Source organism: Gambusia affinis, linkage group LG20, assembly GCF_019740435.1.
Source record: "Gambusia affinis linkage group LG20, SWU_Gaff_1.0, whole genome shotgun sequence".
NCBI classification, from domain to species: Eukaryota; Metazoa; Chordata; class Actinopteri; order Cyprinodontiformes; family Poeciliidae; genus Gambusia; species Gambusia affinis.
In genome coordinates, this window is record NC_057887.1 from 10,244,042 (window position 1) to 10,260,802 (window position 16,761).

The following is a 16,761-nucleotide window of genomic DNA, read 5'->3' on the forward strand; positions in this document are numbered from 1 at the left end:
TGGTGCTGCTGCTTCACGCTGGATGAAACAACATGATGTGTGAGAGGGAAGAGAGCAGAAGCTCGGATCAGACAGACTACGAGATAACGCTAAAGACGGTGGATTGGGGTTGGGGGGAGTGTGTACATCTTGTGTGGCGTCATTCAGCTGGAGAGTAAAGACGTCTGCTCATTCAGGTGATGTAAACCTTACCGATCAAGCATGTGTGTTGAGCTTAAAGCTGCACATGTGCCCTTTGTCAAGATGTCAGAGCATTATTTTAATGGAAGTCACAGTCCTTGGAAAAGGACAAAGCTGCTCGGCCTCCAAAGATGTTCCCTCTGTAACACTGGAACATGTGCATACATGGCTGTCCCTGTGAGGACACGGACAAAAATGACCTCCATGGTAACAAGTGAATGCCCTTACATCTAACTCCTCTCAGCTGATGACCTTCAAACAGCTGTTTGGACGAGTGTGAGAAAATTAGGACTATCCAATAACCCAAAAAGTGTGAAACACAAAGGTGTGAAACAGAATCTCATTCTCCTGAGGAAAGTCTTGCAAATGTAAAATGAAGCACACTACAGCAAAAACTTGTGTTATGGATAATCAACTTCTTCAGAAAGCTGCATTTTATATGAGGAAAGGCTCTTTTTATCTGCGTGTGTAATATGCAAGTATGCGAGTGTGTGTTCAGGGAATAAAGAGACTCTGAGGGGGGGGGGAAGGAGTAAGAGCACTGAAAATGTACTCGAGTTGCTCCACAGCTCCAAAGTGGACAGCTGGATTCTGCATAACAATTGAACAATACAAATACTTTAAAATATAGATACAGTTATGCCCAATCTTATTTAAGTAATCTTTTAATTTACAAACATGTTTTCTCTGCCCAGAAGAAGCATTAGCATTTTGGAGTGGCCCAGCTGGAATCCTGACTTGAATCAGATGGAGAGATCTTGAGATTAGTTTGATGGCTAAAAGGCGTTCAACCTCAAAGACATGGAGCTCACCACCAAACAATAATTGTTGCATTTTCAGTGAAAACATGCAAAAACCAAGTCAGAAATGATAAGGAAGGCTTGATATATGTAATGACAAGAAAGACTTCAAGTTCTTTGATGTGTGGTCAAGTGTTATATTATTTTTGCGATCTTGGAAAAATTGAGGGTTTTCCCAATAGGAAAAAGAAAACGTTTTGGCTGAATAAAATAATTCTGGATTTAAATCTGTAAAGACAATTTGGCCATTTATGAGGTTTCGCCCACTGCATGTTGTCAAGCATCTCACTCATGCTTTCAATGTGTTAAGTGTTAAGTGAAATGAATTTTTTTGTGATTTATATCATGTCACAGTGTTATTCCCTCATCAAAAGCATTCCTGGATTGTTGCTTTGATTTTTTGTTGCATCTGTGAGGAAGCCTTGACTTTCCAGTGGCAGCTGTTCAGGGGTGACTAAAGACATGATCCCACAAAGAGCTGCCTTTTCCACAAAGCTCCTCCTTGGAATTGACCATCTGAGGAGCTCATCATATAAACTACTTCTCAGTCCAACTTTCGTAACTGTTCTCAACCGCATAATAAGAAGCATTGTTGTGACATTGTGCTGAAGGCAGAGTGTCAGAAAGGGTAGGAGATTTGTAAAGACACAGAGGTCCAATTTCAAGGAGTCAAATTATGAAGCCAAATTTCTTTCAGTCAGTTTTGATATATACAACGATTTTATAACAACTAAACGTAACATAGTTGCTTGATTGTGGCATTACGTCCCTGGAAAACACATAATACAGCCATTTAAATTGCCACTACTTTTAGGCAATGGACATCTCTAGATTAGCTTTCAAAATCACAGCAAAGTTTCAGTGGTCGTTCTCAGAGAGATAAAATGAGGGCCTGCAGTAGACAGAGGCGATCTGTGCAGCCATTAATGGCATTGCAGCATGTTGATGGACGAATGCCATCACTTCTGTCTTTGTCTTATTTCTTCATTCCTGTTGCTGATCATTAAGCTGTGCCCCCCAGTTACTGGTGGTATTGCTCCTTCTAAGGAGAGCGGGTACTCATCTGTAAGGTTGCTGATAGTATGAAATTAATGCAGAAGAATTAACTGGATCTTTATTGCATCTGTATAGAAAATATCACAGGAACCACAAACTAAACAATAAACTGCTAAAAGAAAAACTTGTTTCCAACAAAGATGGTGTTGTTGATCCAGAAACTGACCAACAATAAGTTAACAAGAAGACAGAGCAATCAAAATAACTCAAAACAGTAAACAAAGGGAAATAAAAGAACACACACTTTAGGAGGTGGATCTGAACATTCTTATATTCTTTCCCTACTTGGTTTTCAAATTCACTGCCAGCTAATCGTTTCATCTCCAGCACTGACTGGTTTCATGATGCTGGAGAAAATAATAAAACCGGCATGTACAGTGGAGGTCATGGAAGAGCCAACACCAATTTTATCCTGAGGGTATTAATTCAGCCATGTGTAAGATACTGGTTATGATGTGAATGTCACATTGGCACAGAGCTCATACTCTGAGAGATGCTCACAGACAGAAGCGAAAGCACATATAAACATGTCTGAGGCTGAAAAAGCAGCGGAACGTTAGCTCAGACAGCTGGGAGGTTTATTGTTACACGGCCTTTGTTAGCAACAGCAGAACCAAAATGTTTTGTGATTTCAGGACAGAGATCAAAATGTTAGAGGACTTATGATGAGACCGTCAGTTAGCAAAATAGAGGATGCGAGCAAACGGCCTGTTCTAAATTTAAATGTGCTCACGGTGGATGCAGATTTATACCAACTTTGTGCCAGGAGATTGTCAATGTTGTCTCATGGTTTCTGTCCTGATTAGTTTTAGTTTGATTACTCCCTGTGCATCAGTGTTAATAAAGAGGCTTAGATGCCACTTGGAATACAAAAATGCTTGTTAGAAATATGTGTCAACATTTTGTTAAACTTTATTCCTTCCCTTACATAACAACTAATGCTGACTTTAGAATACATAACAGAAAATATGTTTCCTATCAATATGAAATTTGAGAGTGGGTTGGAAATTAGATATTTTGGATTGGGCATGGAGGGTGTTAACTGAGCCTGTTTGTTTTAAAATTGCCAGCAAAACTGATTTTGATGGAATTTTATTTTTGTGCAAAGTCAGTTAAATGGTAGATTATAGTACATGAAAAAACATAATTTGTGCAAAAATATTGCACAAAAGGCTTCTTGAGTGATAGTCAATAGCAGAAGCTGTGCTAAAGGGAGATAAATGACTCAAATAGGTTTATAAGGCATGTGAAAGTCTAAAAATATAAAATATAGGAAATATACAAAAATAACCTCAAAATATACAAACCAATTATATGAATACAGGCAAAGTAGTTAGAAAAATGTACAAAATGAGTGAGGGTTTCAAAGGCATATAGTGCTGTACATACTATAAGACCTTCGATGGTACCAGACAGTAGTAAATTTTAAATTGAACAAGCAAGCAATGCAAGCAGGGTAACATAAACTATGGAATTAGAATTAAGAGTAAAAGAAAGAACTACAACAAGCAATTCAAATTGGGAGTCTGGGGAACAGCAACATCTAAGATAAGAGACGCAAAAGACTACGTCAACATTTATAACAGACAAAATATATTTTTTAATATTAGAACATCAGACTGTGCAAATCTCCCCAGAGATGCTGGACTGCAAAAAGGGAGAGCAGATTGAGGCCTGAATCTGAGTAGAGAGGTCCACATGCTGCCTTGGACTGTTCTTTCTACTTAGCAGAAAATGAAGAGGAGCTGACGTTGACAGCCAATTACCAGACACAAGCGCCACAGCAGTCTTGTTAGGCTGGTGTGGCCATATGTTCCAGGTCATGCAATGTTGCACACGTCATGCATGTAGACCAGAGTTAAATCAAAGTCCCCCTTGCAAAAGAAAGGCGACCAGCTTGTTTGTCGAGGACAGAGCTTGTTCTTTGATTGCTCTTGCTACTGTTTGGTCGGAGTTCTAGTTTCAAGGTGTAAGGAAGGTTTTCGCAGCCGGATATACTGAACCGAAGAACAAAGAGGCTGATGTAAAGATCTAGCTTTGTGGTAGAAAAAGCAGCAGCTTGCAGAGCACAAACAGATCCTGAGTGATCTCTCTCTGTCTCGAGTGTCACTCTGCCTGAAGCTCACTGTTTTTTTTTTTTTTTTTTTCAGCTGCGTTATTTATTGGAAATCCATGCGCCGGGTCTGGCCCGGCTGCAAACACATGGATTATCCCGCAGATGTAATTATTCTTCGTATCCTGAGTCAGTTCAGTGACAGGTTGTTAGCGAGGTCAGATTGCAAGCAGAAACTGCTTTTTTTCTTCCAATAGATGACGTCAACACGCCTGAATCATCTGACTGCACATTTAGAGATACTGGGTCCTCCTACACCCCAAAAAACAAAGACTATTTTATTGTTTTATGTTGATCGATGTACACTGCATTTATTAACTTTTATATTTATTTTTTATCACATTCATATTTAATATCTTAATCACAATTCTTAATGTAGAATGTATAAATTTGGACATAAAGGATAATGAGAATCTATCCATCTGCTCAAATATATTATTGATAAGCAGATTTGAAATCCATATTGCATGAAACAATATAGCCAATTGCATCTACTGTACTGCAGCTAAACCATTCTTTGGAAATAACATATTGAAATTGAAAGCAAAATTCTGATGTTGATTGCAATTTGATGTATTGCGCAGCGTATTTACACATGTTATGGTTCTACAACTATCGACCAACTGTCTCACCAGAGCTATAAATCTCTGCAGCTCCTCCAAAGTACCATAGGCCTGCACATTGAAATTTGTTTTTGTAACGTGGCAAAATATTTGAAAGTTCAAGCTGTATGAATAGATTTATCGAGTACCCTTGTTGTAATATAATGAAAACGTTTCAATAATTGCAACCAAAGAAATATGGATATCAGAAATCATATTCTGTGGTGGAAGTGATTCACTGGTGCAACTTTATTTGTGGTATCTCAAAAATACAGAAAAAAATCTATAAAAGAATTTATTACCCTCTGCACATGTTATGGTTAGAAATTTAAAACAAAAATAGCACAAGATTAATTTGAAGCTGCAGGAACAACAAAGAAATATGTTTGGGATTTGTCAACAAGACATTTCCTCACCAAACACAGGTAGGCCATTTTCAGAGTGTGTGAGCAGATATTTTTAGGTGCACCACAGGGAGTTTAAGCAGTCCTGTAACGAGCGGCAAGCAAATGGGTAACCTGGTTTTCCTGTGACACAAAAAGAATCGTGTATCCCCAGCGAGTCCAAAGACTCCGGATTCGACAAAGACTTTCTTCCTCTTTTTTTTTTTTTTTTTTTTTTTACACACAGCTGCTGTCTCTTTCCATTCCTTAAGCACTTCATTCCCATTCTCTATCACTAACGTCTTGGACATATGCTGCACATAAGTGTAAACTGGTCGGCATTGTGTTTAGAGTAGGTGTAGAGAGTTGCATCGCCGTTACATCACGTTTTTTTTCCAGTTTCCCCAGCAACCAGGTGTCCAGCAGGTGTCCAACAGCAACCACCACCCTATTATGTCATCCTGCTGTTGTTTCATTACAAATAATCTGTCGTGTTTCAGTTCTGCACTAGCAGAAAGTCTTCGGCACTGTCAGTGGGGTTGCTACTGAACAATGAAAGACAGCCGGGACGGTGCAGTGGGAGGTGTGAGTTTGTTCCCTTTGGGAGCAGCAAAGAGGAGTTTGGAAAGCCTTTTTATCTTTTCTGCTAAGTGACTCATCTAAAGTCCAAAGTCTTGGTTTAGAGTAGGACACGAATACAGGTGGGCCGCCCATCAAATTTCTCGTTTTCCTTTTGGCTTTTAAGTAGAAGAGGGAGAAGTACAACAATTGCCACCCTTGGCCCACAAAAACTTTACGGACAGGGTATAGATGAGCGATAGAGCAGAGATTTGTTTTTTTTATAGACTAATCAGCTCCTGATACTACTTTTGTTCAAGCACCTAAACAGTTTTGAGTATGACAAGCATCTGGATGACCAAAACATTAGCAAAATTATGTCTGTATCAAAAAGAAGAAAATAAGCTGCACAACCAAACATGCTAAGCATATTCAATCACAGTAGCTGTCTGTCACAACAGTAAACACAGCAAAAAAAAAAAAAAAAAAAACAGAAAGAAATATACAGTTTAGTGTTTTGGAAAGCTTTCTTTCAATTTGCAGCATGTGAAGATCTGGTATGAACTTCTAACTATCATGGATTTCGTCTTGACACATGTACTAGCAACTCCGGTCAAGTTGTAAAAAAAAAAAAAAATTACTTTTCAATAAACTGCTTTTATATTCTCATACTGAGAAATACAAAACAATTCTAACCTCTAGATATGTTCAGCGGGGCTTAGTGGGAGCAGTCTGTGTTTCAAAATATTATTTTTGGATAAATTCCACTGCTTGTAAAGCTTATACAACCTTCTTTAGTCCTCTCCAATATTTCACAATATTGGAGCATTCAGAATGATCCGTTTGTATACTTTATGCATCATTCAAGCCCAGATGAAGAATATGAAGTAATCAAATTGTACGAAGCAAAGCTTAACATTTTTGCAAGAATTCCAAGATCAATGATTCAAAACATACTCCTTTGAGGCACTTTTACACCTAAGTTGTAGATGATCACGATCAAACGGTGATAGAGAATTATTGAATTCCAAAAGAACCCATCTGTTTTTTCTGTCAAGCTCGCTTGGATGTGCCTAAAATCATGTTAGGCAACAGGATGTGTAAATTCATAATGTATTTTCAGCTCTTGTCCAATCAGGAAAATATTTGAGTGAATGTTTTGAGCATTTTTGTTTGCATCATGCAATTTCATTTGTATTCAACAAGACATGATGTAGATAGCTAAATGTTTTTATGTCTGGTGAGTCATTTCTGTGTTGATTCATGTTTGATTCAGATCACTATCCTGCTCAAAAGACTGAATGATGTCCCATTTTCAGTTTTCATTTTTTTTTTATTCTAAAAATGCTGGCATTTCAAAGACTTTGTCATGCCATGCACTACAACATGGTTTCCTGTACTTTTGGAAGACGAATTGGCCCCCTTGCATCATAGATCTCGTACTTAACGGCGTACATACCTTCCTGGAGAGTTTAATGCAAAAACGTGTGATCTTCAAACAGTTCCAGTCAAGGTCCCCGCAGAGTCTAACAACCTCGTGTTTTGATCTGCGCTGAAAGAAAAGGAGAAGCTTTTTCTTGGCATGCCCCTTAAACAAGCAGTCAGCAGGTAGAAATCTTCTAATGGCTGTTATGCAGACTTTGTGACCCCAAGATGCCACTCTGAGCTGAACTTCTCTAACAGTGAGCTTTTTACGTATTTTATCCTCCTACTCACTGTAAATGGTGCAACGATAAATAAGGGTTATTGTCTCATCATATTTATACCCCAGGGAAACAGAAAGTCATGGATAGCTAATGAATGGCAACAACAGTCGGCGTTGACAGCGTCTGTTAAGCCACAAGTTCCCAAATGTTTTCTCACTTATCAACATAAATATGGAAGCATTCATAAAATGTAATAATAATAATAATAATAATAATAATAATAATAATAATAATAATAATAATAATAATAATAATAATAATAATAATAATAATCTTTTTTTTCCCCTGTCAAGACTAAAAGCCACTTTGATCTTCCATTAGTCTTCCATGGATCAAACGTCCGGATGTTAGAGGCTTGTTTGTATCCACAGTGAGTTCAATTGTCGGTCATGCAGACAGTGGTTATAAAGAGACCAACTCGCCAGCCTGAGCTCATCACCTTTCATAGTCCAAAAACGTTTTTTTCTCTCTTCATCCTTCAGGAAATATTTTTGCTCTCTCTCTGAATCAACATGAAAATAGTTTGACCTCCAGCACCATGCCTCTTTTGATAGGGGGGTGCCTTTTATAAACATGATTAAAATAAGACCCAACTTCCTAATTAATCAATTCCCTATATCACGACGCTAATCTGAGTGGCAACCTGTCACGGCTGTTCTCTGTCTCTCACTCATTTAGCCATGATGGATAGAGGTTGGAAACCTGCATACAGAGACACATACATACCTGATCGCCTGCACATGCACAACAAACCCTTTGGCCTTGCTGTTGCTACTGATTAGAAGCTAAAAAAAGACAAAAAAAAACTATCCTCAGTTTATCCAGTTATGCCAAAAAATTATTCATACCCCTGGCAGATTTAAATCTACATTTATTTCTATTCAACCAAGACGTTTTTGTCTAAAATGAAGTCAGATATTAGTACTTAAAAGATAAAGTCATCCAAGAATGAATCTTAAAACAGAAATGTGTCATTTGGAAAACAAAATCTATAGCGGCGTCTGGTGCTGCAGTCCTTTGACTTATTCAGGAGCCAAATGGAAACACCAGTTGTACAACTCCCTGAAAGGACAGGGGCAGAAAAGTGCGTCACTCCGTCTTTTTTTTCCCCTCCCTGTCTCCTCTTTGCTTCACCTCTCCAACCCTTGAAAGCCGTCCATGAATATTCCATCAGCCAGCAGGGCCTCTGCCCACCCTCTTCATTTAATGATTCAGTCTGTATGTGTCTTACATAAACGTCCGTGTTTATGCATAGGACCATGATCGTAGCGCATCACTTGACAAAACCAGAGGCAGGAAACGTAGAAGTGAGTAAGGAAGTGTTGCAAAATGCACAGGAGGCGAGTGAACGAGGGTTTTTGCATAAATTATCAATCTGTGAATTATGTCAGCACAGTCTCCAGGCAGGACACGCTGTATGTGTGTGTGTGTCTAATGTATGCTGCCCACCGATAATGATACTGCAAAGCAAGATAAATGACCTCTTGTTCCTGTGGTGGCTACTGAGTCTCAAGTAGAAACTACAGCATCACCATCCAGCAGCGGAGAAAACTGTCTGGTTTTTATGCATAGTCTGCCCTAAAGAAAATCTGATTAATGAGAAAATATTATGATTGGTTGGAAAGAGTGATAAAAAAATCTGGATCAGTGCAACAATTTAAATTTTCTAAGTTAAAATAATTAGTTCCTCCATAGGAGCATACTTCATTTATTTTAACCATATAAAAATCACATGGACAAAAACAGGATTTTTTTTTTTTTTTTTTTTTTGCATTTTTACTTGCATTCAATTTTGTTTTAAGACAATTATGCAAAGACTGATTTAAACTTAACTATTTACACCCAGCAATTACCAGAAGCAATGTATGCTGCTACTCAGTATGCAAAAGACATAAAGAGGAGGGCCCGTGTTGAGTGTGTCCTCTATAGACACAGGGCTTTTGGTCATTTAGTAATCAAAAGTACATACGTATGTTTCAACATGGGTGAATCAAAATCCAATCCTCGAGAGCTACTACTCTGCAAATTTAAGAAGCATCTCTTCTCCAACTCTATCTTGTACTCAACAGGTAAGATTTGCCAGAAAAAGAGACTTTTCTCTCTGAGGAGAACATGGCACCACAAGCTGCCATTGCAAAAAAATAAAATAAAATAAAAATGCTAACTAACCTCGTGGAAGAATCTCCTTTTACACAGATGAGACTAATGCACAACACACACCAGAACATATATCAGCACAAATAACCCATACAGGCACTCAAACAAAGCAATGATCTGGGATTGTTTTGAAGCCAGCGGGATTTATGCACCTTGAACTCATTAAGTCAACCATGAACTACGAACTAAAGTATAAGGAAAATAAAGAAAAGTCAATTGTGACACCATTGTCTGACAGTATAATATTCAAACACTACTTAAACATTAATGACTGGCACCCACATGCACACATATCTTACACATGCACAAGGAAAAACAAAGCATGAGCCCCACATATGCATTTGTCTTATTTTATCCCTACTCCACAAAATGTTTATTTATTTAGCTCAAAATCCATAAGAAAATTAGCCTGATGCACAGGAAAATAATAAACATTTCTACAAAACAGCTTAACTCATACGAATAATGATTTCATGCATTCATCTTAACGAGAGCTAGCAATAGCAACAGCTTTATCGTACAAGAACATTCAAAAAATGCACTGCTCCGTTGAGTAACGTTATTTTTCAGGAGGAAGCGACTGCTAATCAAATACGTGGAAATGATAATCTTCCAATAACAATTTCAAATCATCATCAAATCCAAACCTGAGTCATTCATGCTGACCCCTTTTCAGCGTGACACTGCTGAGAACAATGAAACATCAGAACATGATTTTGTAACAGTCACAAGGAGCAAATATGTGTTCACAATTTTTGCCGTTCTTCTTCAATTTAACTATTTTTTTTGTACAGCACATCTTTTACAAAGTAGCTGCAAAGCTTAAAAGTCCAAGGTCTCAAGGCTTAGAGAAAACACATTATTTTTGCAGTTCTTCCAAAGAACATTACAGGAATGATTGCATTCAGATTCTTTTTTTTTTCCCATCTCATTATTTTTTTCTGAGAAAAACGGCAGATTTATTTAGTTTTTTGCTTCTTTTGTCTTTTCATATTGATAATATTTAAATACAAATGTTTCTTCAATGATTTTTTGGGGGGAGGACAATTCTAGACTTTTCCAAGATTGGGGGGTCTGGACCCCTTCCCAGCCCTCTGGGGATTTACGCCTATGGAGTAGAGCAGGGGTGGACAATCCTGGTCCTCGAGAGCCGGTGTCCTGCAACTTTTAGATGTATCTCTATTTCAACACACCTGAGTCAAATAATGAGATCATTTGCAGGACTCTGGAGAACCTGACTGCACTTGGGAGGTGATTCAGCTGTTGGATTCAGGTGTGTTGGACCAGGGAGACATCTAAGAGTTGCAGGACCTCGAGGACCAGGAGTGCCCACCCCTAGAGTAGAGGCTTCAAAAGATGAGAGACTGAGGCAATGCTACAATACAATGCTTTGGATCAAGGCACATTAATGTATTAAAATGGTCCAGTCAAAGTCCACTCCAAAAACCAACTAAGAATCTGACACAAGACCTGAAACTATCCAATCCAAGAAAAATAGGAAACTGACTCTCTAGAAGTGCAAAGCTGTTCGAAACATACATCCAAAGACTTAAAACTGTACTCTCATTTACTTTTGCCACCGCATATATGTGTACTTATTTGTTCACAAAATAAGATCTTAGTGAAAAGATCAGAAATTTCACAACATAATTCAGTTTAAAGAGCCATGTCATTGGAATAGTAATCGCATCTCTTCAGCTTCTGCTTTTTTAATTCATTCAGCAACATAAAACACTTCCTCTGTTCAGTCAAAGGTGCCAATGTTCCCGGTCTGATTGCGTCAGTAACCTCCCCTTTCCGAGCGCAGATGAATACGCTCTCTTCAGACCGGAGTAACTCCAATACAGCTTTCGTCAAGGTCAGCTGGCACAGTTCAGCCCCACTGAACACGCTCTAATTGTCTCCACAAGTGAAAACTGCAAGAGCTTGTTTCTGACTGTGAATCATCTATAATAAAAGAGCTTTCCTGTCTCATTTCTATAAAAATAAAAGCGACAGAGACTCGACGTAGCACACGCTGCTGATGTGCACTGTGTCCTTGGACAATTCAATCCTGTTCACAGCAAAATCACACACACGTTCGCTTCAGAGCATCTCTAACATTAAACAAAACGTTAATCAGCACGTAACACCAACTTCAACCTTACGGGGGTTTGCTGAAATCAAATTTAAAAACTGCGCAAGGTTGAAAATAAACAAGATGAAAGAGGCAGAAAATCAGCAAAACAAGCGCAGGCCCTATATGGAAACTGAAGAGCGGTACGTCGGTTGAGTGATTGGTGATTAGGAGGTGAAGGTATGATTCACATCCTTATGTTAGCTCCTTTTGACGAGACCCCCGGGGGACCGGAAAAGGGAGGCTGAATGGTTCAACTGAAGTGACGAAACTGCAGATTGATGCTCAGAATGAGAGGTTCTTAATGTGACCCGCTGACCTCGGGTAAGGGCTGCTGCCACATTAAAATATTCAGTTCTTTAAAAAGTCTGTTTGATTGCAGAGATTCAATTAATATTGAGGGCTGAATTACTCCCCTTTTGTGGTTTCTTCTTATTTACCCCTGACTCTGCTGGGCCTCTGCAGCAGCACATAGCTGTTTACTCATGATCCAAGCAGCCAGACTTTTCATGTAATCTCTTAAAGTGGTCTCAATCAATGACGCTCCAGGCTCTCTGAAGGTCTGTGGCTTCTTTTTCACTACACATAAACATAACGTGGCCTCTTCAAAGCCTCACTTGATTTCTTTTTCTGTTTACTTATTGGTGTGTTTTAGCCTTCATTCATGGTTCCCATACAGCAGAGAACGTCACTTGGCTGATCTACAGCTTCGCAACAGATTAAACTCCAAGCAAAGCCCCTGAGGATGACTGATTTGGATTCAAACAGATCTGAGTTTGCGCATGATTAACAAACTCTGTGTTTTCATGTGTAGAAAATGGACTGGCACAGTCAAAACAATCAATACAAATCCTCCCATATCAAGAATTCCCAAAGAATCATGACTAAAGAAGCTGATTTTCTATTAGTTCTCTTCTACTATATTCTGACATGGTGAAAAGGGTTGGACCATAACAGAGATGTTAAGTTTTGCAGAGATGGAAATTTTTTGTTTTACAATATTTCACAGAGGATACAAATCAATTTGCTGCAAATAGCTATGAGAACTTAGAAAAAAAACAACTTAATTTCTTAACAAAATGAACTAACTTAAATTTAGTACAGACAGACATCAACGCAGGTCCGTTTGATTGATGTTGAAACATTTCAACAACACTTGGACATTCAAACTAGGAATGAAGAGTATATCGCAATTAATATTGGTATTGGTCACCTCAGTAAAACATAGCTGATATTAAAAACCAATGTTTATTTCCATTTTGATCCTGTTTATATTTATGTTTTGGAAGGGGAGGGGTTGAGCACGTGATATTTGTTTGGGTATTTGACAGTGATAGCGACACAGCACACAATTGTGGAATGTTTAACTAAATTAGAAAGAGATTTTCATTGATATACTCATTCACAGTCCAGAAAGGGAAGGGAAGTAGATATAATACTATATGACATTAGTAAATATTGGTTAGCGGTTACAGCAGCAATATTGAACGTGGAAATTAAGTACAACCAAAAATTTTCATTTTGATGCAGTTCAATCAGAATGTAACATCGTCTTTTTCTCATGCACTTCTATTCCACAGAACAATTTCAATAAAAAGAGGCAACATCAACTTCTTGAGTCAGCAATAGTTACCTATAATCAAAAGCACAATGCCCTGTTCAATGTAATTTGGTACGCTATTTTGTCTTGCTTCCATTGTAAAAGCAAACCAGCCCGTACTGAACCCATGGGCTGGTTTTAGATTCGCTTCAGTTGTAGGTCCATAAGACAATGGTATGGTTACTGCAGAGCTACTGTTGTCATGCAGCACAGTTCAGTGATTGTACAGGTATGACACGACTTTAGGCATTTGGGTTTAACCCAGTGGCAGTCGAACTGGTGGTGGAAATGGTTTTCTGAACATGATGCACGATAAAATAGCGCGCCAAACCACACCGTTCCATGCCGTACCGCTCAGTGGAAAGGAGGTGCAAGTAATCACTATTGTAACAGTTTTGTGGATCATCCAAGACGTCAAGCTGAGAGGTTCAGTTGCTAAAGAGGTTTCAGTTTGTAAATATCATCTCCTCAGGAGGAGAGAATCATGACTTCGACAGTGCAGAGCTTGATCACCACTGGCAGCAGGTGAATGTGACTGAGCCTAAAAGTAAGGGGAAGACTTACTTGACCTGGTAAATATAATGTCTGTCTGTGTCTTGCTTAAATATTGCAAGCACATTAAAAGAAAAGTACACACTTGAGTTTCAAAATGAGTGTTTTTAGCAAACTATTGAAACATTTTAAAAAGTTATGAAACATCACTTTTGTGCCACTGCTAAAACTTTCAGCCATGGCTGAACACGCAGCTGTTTTTCTTCGAGTTTCAGCACAAGCTGTTCAGCACAGGTACAAAAACAAACAGGCTTCTCCATTGTTGGTGAAAAGGGCACGATGTGATTTCTGTTTTCTCCTCTGAACAGGCAACAAAAACACAAGTTAACCTTTGAATCATATCGTCCTCAGAGGAAAAAAGGAAGTGTAGCTTTGTTACTAATGCTGTCAGATTTATAATTCAAACCACTGGGTAGATTACACTGAGATTAATGCGAGTGGGCAGGTGTTTGATTTAAATGTACTTTTTTAACATCACCTGTAAGTAAGACTGAATACTAACTGGAGAATCTTTAGTTTTTATTTCCTTCATATTTGTCTGTCATTTTACTTTTATTTGAAGCTTTAAAGCCACTTGAACGAGTTGCCTTCATATCCTTCACACCTGTATTCATCAAAAGAGTTCAGGTTTCCATACTTTGATGACAACATGCACTTTCATTGCCAGTAGCAACAGTCTTCTTTGTAAGACAAACATCTCAGGAAGTTTTTTTAGAGCGGGTATCATGAGGATCATGGAAAGATCAGGGACAAAACAATATCCCAGTAATGGCTCCTCATCTGAAACTGAAAGTATGGGACGACTGTAAACCTACCAAGACCTGGCTGTCCACATAAACTAACTACTCAGAGAAGGAGAACATTTTTTAGAGAACAAGCCAAGAACTTTTTGGTAACTCCGGATGAGCTGTAGAGACTAACAGCTCAGGTGGGAGAATATGTTGATAGGATAATTATCAGCAGAGAAAAATCATAAGAACTCTCATTTTATGCCACAAGCCATATAGAAGCAAACATGGAAGAAGGTGCACTGCTCTCTTCAGAAGAGACTGCAATTTTATTATTTCCTCATTTATGGAGGGAAACAAACACGGCACATAATCTAGAACGCAGTACCTCCTATGGTAGTGGCAACAGCGTGCAATGGGAATGCTGGACTACCCCAAAAGACTTCTGAAAAAATGTGAAGGTCCATTTTTCAACAGAACATGTAGCAAAAGCTATAGCTGCTTAGATCAAACCATATCCATCTGTTAGATTGGCTCTGTCAAAGTCCAGACCGCAATCCAATTGAGAATCCAAATCCAATTTCTCCAAATCTTCCCATCAGTAGATAAGCTTCAGCTTTTTTGCGAATATTTTTAGCCTTTAGATTTTCAACGCTGATAGAAACATAACCAGCTGTCACTGTTACAAGAGGCGGTTCTCCAAAGGATAAAGCGTCATGTATCCACCACTTCATAGTTATGTGCACAACATATATTTTCAGCTGAGTAAATGATGCGAGAAAATGAAAAAACTTTCAAACTTCAACAAAGGCACAGCAAAATCCTCTCCTCCTAGCACCTAGATTTAAAAAAAAAAAAAAAAAAAAAAAAGATCTAAAAATTACGGATCATTTTTACAGGACTTCTCAAACGCTCACAGGCAGGTTGATCTCTCTGTATATGTTTTGCCAAATAGAATAAGTTGAATTGTGTGAGCATTTGGTTTGTTGTAACTTGTCTTGTCCATGGACATCTAAATCCTGTTGAGATCAAAATGAAGCAATTGTGTTGTGGAATTTCCCGCTGCTCGCGGTGTTTTGTGATGTTTTGTGATGAAACCAGGGCTCTTGCGGACCGCTCTACCATTAGCACCGAGTTGGAGCTGAAGGTTGGCCGCCAGCCTGCGGCCAGGGCATCGCTCAGACTGGTGCTGATGTTGCAAACAGCGGCTTCCAGATCGACCCCCTTCCCTCCCCTCCCGCCGCCTCCCCCATCAGCGATGCCCACTGCAAACACATCGCTACAGTAGTAATACTACATGAACAGATCTGTGGAAAGCAACCCTCGTCTGGCCTTACCTCTTCTCCCCCCCACACACCCTCTACACTCTGTTCACTAAAACGTCGCCATCCAACACGCAGGAAACGAACCACATCGCATTGTTTGGGTAGAAAACGCATAACTTACGCGCTCCAGCTGATCGATCCGTGGATAGCATCCCTTTTTTTTCCACCTCCGTTGGTGGAGGCTTAGCTCCTCCTAAAGCAAAATCGCGTCCTCGCTTATTGTTATTCTCTTATTTAATTTGGTGTAGCGGTGAGTCCAGGTGGAAGCCCGCTCTGCTCCTCTTGTGGCGCGGCTCAGCACGCCTCCTGGTGATGCTGCCGAGCAGGACTGAGGAGCTCCACTAATGTGGGATGATGATGATGATGATGTCGCGGGAATAGGAGCGTTAGTTTCCTCCTAACGAGAACATGCACCGCCTGAGTCACCGCGCATTTTCCAGTCCAATCTGTCAGCAGCACACTGGAGTGGAAGGTTATTTATCAAACATTCAAGTCCGGCTAGAATTTAAATTTGAACAACATGCTTCATCCTCCACGGGGTTGAAAAAAAAAAACAATAGCGTGGAAAAGCATGAATCTATTTATAGCCCACGCTTTTCCAACAGCTTACATTTAAAGACACATGCCTCTTCCAAATGCTACATCCTCCATACATCAGCTTTGTTTGTTTTCACACCTTCTGTTTGCAGGACTGTGAGGAAAAACGTGGCTGGAGTTATTGGCACAGGATCCACAGCGAAGCGCCGGGATCTGGAGGCGTCTTTTACAGCCATGGGAATAATGTGGGTCAATGCCCCACTTATGTGAAGCACAAACTGTCGTCTTACTTCTTCCCCCCATATACTGGGGGTTTCATTTTCAATAAAGGTTTTTTTTTTTTATCTA

General features: G+C 39.2%; 1 protein-coding gene across 2 annotated transcripts in view; it reads right to left on the reverse strand.

The window, feature by feature from the left end:
* tbkbp1 (TBK1 binding protein 1) overlaps positions 1-16,319 on the reverse strand; it is a 59,245-nt gene extending 42,926 nt beyond the window's left edge. Inside the window, exons 1-2 of one of the 2 annotated variants that reach the window (XM_044103189.1) lie at positions 15,998-16,319; positions 7,152-7,244 (exon numbers count right to left, since the gene is read on the reverse strand). The gene's annotated coding sequence lies outside the window, so the exon portion shown is untranslated. The remainder of the gene's footprint in view (positions 1-7,151; positions 7,245-15,997) is intronic. The other variant, XM_044103188.1, reaches the window with a different exon arrangement.
* Positions 16,320-16,761: the final 442 nt, after the last annotated feature.